Genomic DNA, 7,634 nt, shown 5'->3' with positions numbered 1-7,634 from the left:
TGGGGACAAGGCACAGCAAAAGAGGCAGGCCCTCAATGAGATTGTGGCAGTTACATAATTTTGTGTCAACTTGAAGTGTAGGGGTAGAGTCTAGTCTGTCAATCAGGTCACAGTCTGATGGTGTCTCCTTGTGGGTGTGACCTCCTCATAAGGAGGGTCCTGGAAACCTTCCCCCTCCCCCACCTCTGCCTTCACTTCCTGCTGGAGAGCCACTCTGTGATGTGTCAGAGCTCTGTGATGCACTGCGCCCTGGACTCATGGGATCTGACACCCACCGGCCTGTGATCTGGCATCCTGCATCATGGCATGTGGCTGTGTGAGTCTGAAGAAGGATTTATGGACTAGTACCAGATGGAGGAGTTTATTTGGACTGAGCTGGGATGTTTTCTTGATATACAATTACTCCTTGATATAAAGCTCTGTCTTACATCTGTATGAGCATCAATGAATTTGTTTCTCTAGTCAACCTGTCCTAAAACAGAGAGGGATTTCCACAGTGACTTCAAACAAAGGGCCAAACAAAAGCATAACTGTGAGGATGGTGGAGGACCTGGTGGTTTTTCATGCTGTTGTACATGGGATCGCACCTGACAACAACAAAGAGTTACAGCTTCAGAAACCCACAGGGGCAGTTCTACCCTGTCCTACTGGGTGACTATGAATTGAAATGGATTCTATGCCAGTGAGTTTTGGAGAGTTTCTTATTCTTGTGGAAGGAATCTGTGTTTCCCTGTAACTGCTGCTTAAAGTTTAGGCCTGGGAGTCATAACCACCTTGGTGATTTAATGTGAAAGCAATCAAAGGATTCAGAAGGTGAAAGAGAATGGTGTTTGTGCCTTGCATAGCGAGGCCTGGAGGCCAGACAAGGAGGTCAGGGGGGTGGTTTCCCCTAGAATAAGCAGGATGAGACCCCCAGAGACCCGAGGGTCTTTCCTAAGGCAGCCTCCCCTTTCTCTCCAAAAGCCAGACTCATTTGCCTTCTGTTGCCCTGGTCTGGGCCATCCCTGAAGGCCCACTGTGAGTTCACCTTCTTGTTTGCCATCAGCCACTGTTCTAAAGGCTGGCGGTTTGAAGCCACCCAGCAGCACTGCTGAGGAAAGACCTGGAGATTTGCTCCCAAAGAGTCCATCTTCAGGCGGAGGACAGAGGTGTTCCCCAGTCTCACTTTGCAGTCAGATGTAAAAGGTGATCACTAACAGCAGGGATGCACTCCTCAGGAAAACATCACCTCTCTGGACCACAAGGACCTTAGCACTGGTCCCAGGACAAAGTTCCCAAGGCAAGCTGGGATAGAAAGGCAGGGGACTGGGGGTGGGGGTGGGCAGGCCCCGGGGAAGTGGGAGCAGAGAGAGGAGGGATGGGCATCAATGCCATGAAACACCAGTGAATGAATTGATGAGTGTTTGCTGCCCTGTAAGTCTCCACCCAATTCCCAGGGAAACGTTAAAAACACACAGAAGAAGAAGAGGTGTAGGAGTAGGAGGAAGAAGAGGAAGAGGACACCTGGTACCAGATCTCAGCCAAGAAAAACCCGTATGGAGCATGTCCACTCTAACACAGAAGTCATCCAGGAATGGACAAGCAGATGGTTGGTCTGTTAGGGGCTCCCTTGTAGGGGCAGCGACCTCTGCCCTGCACGGGGTGTCAGGAGGCGGTGGCTGGGAGCGTGGTTACCAGTGGACCCTGATTTCCGTGGACCCCACCCAGTTCCTTCAGAGAGAGTTGCGTTTCCATCGGCTTCTTGCTGAGAGTTGGAGAATCAGGGCACAAGGCCACGGGAGATCTTTCTTTGATTTCAAGGAAAACCCAGCGAAACACGACGCTGCCCCCATGTGAGTCTGTGCTCCACGTGCGAGTGACCGGCCGAAGCCAGGTCCACTCTCAACACCACTCGCCGACACCCTGTGCCCCGCGTGCCTGTGGAAGGGGGGTTTCCCGGGGCTCCCACAGAAGACCCCGACCCAACCAAGTGGGAGCCGCAGAGTCAAACCCAGCCTGGGGCGCTCGGTGCGCTCAGCCCTGCAGGAAGGAGCGCACCTCCAAGACTCCGCGCGGCTGGAGGGAGCTCAGAGAGAAAGGGGGCTCCACTTAACCACCCACCCCATTATGCACCGCACCCATTCGGACCCTGACCGGCTCCAGGGTGCTTCTCCTGGCCCTCCTCCTCGCGAACCCCTCTCTCCCTTCCCTCCCGGACCCCGGCATCCCGTGCCCATCCCAGTGGCCGCACTCCGTTCCCACCGTCGCCCGTTTGCTGTCCGTTTCTGGCTCCCCAGCAGCTGGCGACCTATGTCCCGGTCCAGCACCCAACGTCATCCCGCCGATGCTGACTCCCGGGGACCCTGGAGGACAGACGGGAACGGCGCGCGCAGGGTGCCCAGCCCGTGAACCTCCACGGTAGGGGACCGTCCCCTCATTCTCCCACCCAACAGCTGGCCTGCAGCCGATCACGTAACCCCTGAGCCGCCGGGACTCCTGGTCACGTCTATAGTACTTGATCACTGATGTTCTGCTCTGTGGGAGAGGGCTCCCCAGCTGACTGACCTGGGGACCGGCTCCGACTCTGTGCGTTTCTCCGCGCGCCGCTCGCGCTCAGGGTGTCCGCAACTGGGCTGAGGCTTGGCGGGGCGCGGACGCAGAGCTCTGGAAAATGGGTTACTTCCAGCCCCAGGCCAGTCCAGAGAGGGCCAATCGCCCTCAGGGGCTGCCCAGGGTGTGTGCTAGTTGGGGGTCTCCGTTGTGGGGAACGCATAATCTGGAGTCCCTGGGCAGCGTTGTCAGTCCTCTGTCTTATACCAGGCACGTGTCCCACCGTCACTGTGTGCAAGGCATCTGGGCTTGTTCAAAGCGTGGACGACTCGTGTTCATGGTCTCTTTCATCCGGATGATGCGTCTCTAGAGGTCCTTGTCCCATATAAGAGTTAATAAATGTTCTCTTTATGAAAAAAAATTAAAAAGGATATGAAGTTTTCCCACCCGAGGTTTGAAGCCCCCTCTACTGCCTGGTGTAGCAGCATGAAAGACGGCAGTTTAGCGCTTGGACAAACAGTGGATGTTGAAATGGGGGTTTTCCCTCTGGCTAGCTGTTAACCCTGCTCCTTAGAACTAGGCAGATAAGTGATAGCCCTGCTGGAGAGAGGGGGGACCCATGCCCTGTGGCCCTTCCTCCGCAGGGTGCTAGCACAGACCGTCGCTCATCTGCTTTTGACAACCACCAGCATCGTCGGTCTTCCCCCTGTTTAGGAACCCGTTTTCCGTGTTCTTATGGGGCCATACCCGTTTTTTGATAATAAGTATTTTCGCGTTTCTACTCCGAAGCGAAAAGTCTGGCACCACCTTTAAGGTGGTCAATACCGTGTTCTCCATTCCAGTGTCACTGAAATTCAGCGAGACAGAAAACCAGGGACTGAGAGAAGGGAGAACGAACGGGCTTCGGATTGTGCAAGAGCCGGACAGGATCAAGAAGAAAACTTTCCTCTAAAAAACTCCAAAACACAACAAAAGATTCCTCCTCCTACTCTAACAACCCATGCGCTGCCTCCAGGAATTGGATTGCGGTTTTCAGGCATGGCTGGCTACGGACTTTATATAATTCTCAATGTGTGGATAATATTTAATAAATTAAAGTTAAATGTTTAAAAATCACTGGAAAGGTTACAAAATATTTGTGTGTATGTGTAAAAAAGCACAAGGTTTGTGTGGCCGAAATAGCTCAGTTGGGAGAGCGTTAGACTGAAGATCTAAAGGTCCCTGGTTCAATCCCGGGTTTCGGCAGGTTAGCACAGCCTGACAAGTTTTTAATACTTTTTAAAAAAATGTGACAATTGCATCATAAGATTTTGGGATTGTACTAGAACTCAGGACAACACATCATTACAGTAGATAAGTATATTTTTGAAAATATATATTTCTATATGATGTATATATATATATATCTCATACACTTTTGATGGATTTTATTTTTATTTTTATATTGATCATTTTATTGGGGCTCTTACAGATATTATAAAAATCCACAAATCAATTACATTAGGCAAACTTGTACAGATACTTGTAACTTGTACAGATACCCTTTTAGCAAATAAAACCAAGTAGTATACAGTGAACCCTCGCCACTGAGCGCTTCGACTTCTGAGGCTTCACTCTATCGCGGTTTTTGCATAGCAGCGCATGCTCTGTCATTACTGCCACTGATTGGCTCATACTGTACACGCTTCTGTCTGCATCGCTACGTATCGGAGCTACGTATCAGATGCATTTTTGCTTTTGTACAGTGTACTGTAATTGTTTGCGATTTTTAAGAAATTTTATCTAGGCCCTATGATGGCTCCTAAACGAGCTGCTTCTTCTAAGCCTTCTGACAATAAAAATAAGCCCCAGAGGAAGATGCTCACCATCCAGGAAAAGGTAAAACTTTTGGATATGATCAAAGATGGCAAGAAGATCGTGGAGGTTGCACGCCATTTCGACTTGAATGAGTCTTCCGTTCGCTCCATAGGTAAAGAGGAAAAAAACATCCGTGCTACGGCTACTTTCACTTTCAACAAGGAAGCAAAGCGCATCGTGACAAGTCGTAATAAGTTCATAGTAAAAACGGAGTCTGTCCTAGCCCTTTGGATCATTGTAACGTCCAAAATGTTTTACTGTATTTTCCCTTTTTCGTTTAATAAATTGGGTAATACGAGTGTAATGGTGACTAAAGGGTGTTTTTTCATGTCCTCTATGCTCTAACTATGAAAATATTTGATTTACAAATAAGGAATCCAACTTCGCGGAATTTCATTTATCACGGTAGGGTCTAGAACTGATTAACCGCGATAAACGAGGGTTCACTGTATGCATGTTTTGATCCTCCTCTACTTTATGTATTCTGCGGTCCTGCATAAAGTTGTCAACAGCATTTGCCTATTTCAGTAAAGAACAACAACTGGAAAAGGCAAATTCAGGGAAGTCGCCCGGTGTCGCACTGGTTAAGGGCTGGGCTGCTAATCTAGGGAGGATGATTGATCCACCCAGCTGCTCCTCAGAAGAAAAACGTGGCGAACTGCTCCTGTAAAGGTGACAGTTTGGAAAAGCTGTGAGTCACTTCTGAGCTGGAAATGGTGGCTTCAGAAACTTCAGTGTTGCAGTGTGCTATGTGTGTTCTGTTGCGATCACCCAGGGTCGGTAGGTTGACCTTGGTAGCTCTCCACCCAGATGTGGCAGTGTGCTTCCCTCACCATGGCCGTGGAACCTAGAGGGAAGGCTCTAAGGGAGGGCCCTATGAGGTGGAGTCCATTTGAAGGCAACAGACTGGATTGCATTCACGGTTCATTGCTGCTTTGGTATTATGTATGAGGGAGAGATAGAAGGGATGAATTTAACTGGAAGTAATGTTTAGAAGTTTAGTCGAAAAAGTGTCACAACGCCGTGTGGGTGTTCAGTGTTGGGCGACCCAATAAGCAAGTTAAACATGGGGCTTACCTGTGCTTACTTACTACCCTCTGGTGAACAATTTCAGATGAGTATAACATGTCAACACTTCACTACAGATGAGTAAGTACAGACAAGTAGGCCCTGCCTCTCTTGCGTACTGGGAAATCTGCCCATGGGGATGATGAATGTGGGATAGAAAATATGGCTTTGTATTTTGAGTCCACTCTATTAGGCAACTTCTGGAATAAGGCAAAATTTTGAGCATCACTGAACTTTTAAACAATTTAAAAAACATTTTCCGTTTTCTTGCTGATAAGACATCCTTGCAGCCTTGCACCCCTGCCTGAAGTTTCTAAATCTTAAATTATGTCTGTTCACAAAAGAGCAAAAGCAGACATGGCTAAATGAAATATTCCTGCCAAATGTCAATGATGGTACTTAAAAATCTGAAAAACAAAAGGAAATGGTAGGAAAGTCATCCAAAGGGAGAAGGATCAGAAGGCAGGGAGGGATAGGAGAGATAACAAACAAAAACCAAACTCACCGCCACTGAGTCTGTGCTGCCCCATAGCGACGCTGTAGGCCAGGGTACAATGCTCTGTGGGTTTCTGAGACTGTAAGGCTTTACTGGAGGAGAAAGCCAAGTCTTGGCATTGGTAAATACAGGGACAGAGTGAGACGAGTGCCCTTATATTGGAAAGGCAAGCAATGTCACCAAACAGACTGTGTTGGAATGATTTTATAGAAATCAGATTTGCTTTGTAAGATCTCTAAATACGTATGCCCTTTGATCACTCTCCCCTCTAAGAACTCTGATCAGACATTGAACTGAGCTCCCTGTGCTACATTAGTAGTCAGGGGGCCCTGTAGATGCATGGGCTCAATTTAACATGGTCAAAACCAAGCCCTGCTACTGAGCTTCCCCGTTGCCTGCCCCCCAAGTAAAAAAATAAACAAAAATGTCCCCTTTTAATGCACTTGCTCCTGTTTGTTGAATCACTGGTTATTTTTTCTGTCTCTCCCATGTTTTTTTCTGATAAAATCCATTAGGCCCATAAATTCTGTAGTGACTTTCAAAATGTCAGCTACCCTCCATCCCTAAATCTGCTGATCAGTTCATATCTTGAGCTTTGCTCCCTTGGATTTTTTTTCTCCACCAAATGACTTAGTGTCCTTTAAACCTCAATAAAAGTGAGTAATGAGGAGCTGATATTAAGGGCTCAAGTAGGAAGCAAATGTTTGAGAATGATGATGGCAACAAATGCACAAATGTGCTTGACACACTGATGTAAGTAGGGATTGTGATCAGAATTACATGAGCCCCCAATTAAAACGATTTTTTAAAAGTGAGTGGACAAACAGAACATGAGAATGGTGGAGCAAGGAGACTAAAGTAGTCCATGTTACTAAATTGTACATGTGGAAACTGTTGAATGGTGTTTTTGGTTTCTATAGTCCCAACAACAAGATAACAAATACAATTAAAGGGACAAAGCAAATAGGATCTTGGTAATACAATGCTGTACAAATCACATGTGGTTTTTATTCTCACTCGGGCTCTTCCCATCAAAGTCTTGTCCCTAACATTCTTGTCAGAAAACAGCAGGAAGTGTTTTTGCCTGGGAAAGCAGGATTTCAATAGTCTAATGTGACAGAATTGGACACGTATGGAATTTGTGTATGTGTGATCCAAAGGAGTTTTCAAAGTTTCCGGTTTTACAGGGCAACCTCGTGGGACTACACAGCCACACGTGGTGGCCTGAGGCCAGAGGGAAAAAAGAGAGACCTTGGCATGGCTGTGTGGAAGGCAGAGGAGCAGGGGAAAGCGCGAGTGGTCTCCCAGTTCAGGCCTTTTGGGGTCTGTGGCTGGGCAGCATGGTCAAGGTTGGAGACATTTAAACCAGATCCAGTGACAGGACTCCCACTGACACTACCAGCCAGGAGGAGGAGGAAGAGGCAGCCACTTCTTTTCTAGTAGAATTCTCCCTTCACTTAGTGAGTTTGGCTCTTTTTCTCACAGCCACGCCCCCAAGGCCAGCTGGGTGGCCACAAGCTCACCAGGAGGAAAGTCTCCCTGCCCATTCTGGTGCTCCTCCTGCGGTGGGCAGCACTCATGGAATTAAGAAAGGAAAGAAAGTATCATTACATACTCAAACTTTAGCAGCTCATAATAAAGGCTGGGTCTTTAGCAGTCCAACCTTGAAGGCGTCAAACATTCT

General features: G+C 47.9%; 1 non-coding gene across 1 annotated transcript; it reads left to right on the top strand.

The window, feature by feature from the left end:
* The first annotated feature begins 3,701 nt into the window (after positions 1 to 3,701).
* TRNAF-GAA lies at positions 3,702 to 3,774 on the top strand. The gene has a single exon. It is a non-coding gene; the product is annotated as a tRNA-Phe (tRNA).
* Positions 3,775 to 7,634: the final 3,860 nt, after the last annotated feature.

Source organism: Echinops telfairi, unplaced genomic scaffold, assembly GCF_000313985.2.
Source record: "Echinops telfairi isolate 266 unplaced genomic scaffold, ASM31398v2 ScPeMD7_7441;HRSCAF=8479, whole genome shotgun sequence".
NCBI lineage: Eukaryota > Metazoa > Chordata > Mammalia > Afrosoricida > Tenrecidae > Echinops > Echinops telfairi.
The sequence above is the reverse complement of the archived record's forward strand: the minus strand, read 5'-3'. Positions and strand labels throughout refer to the sequence as shown.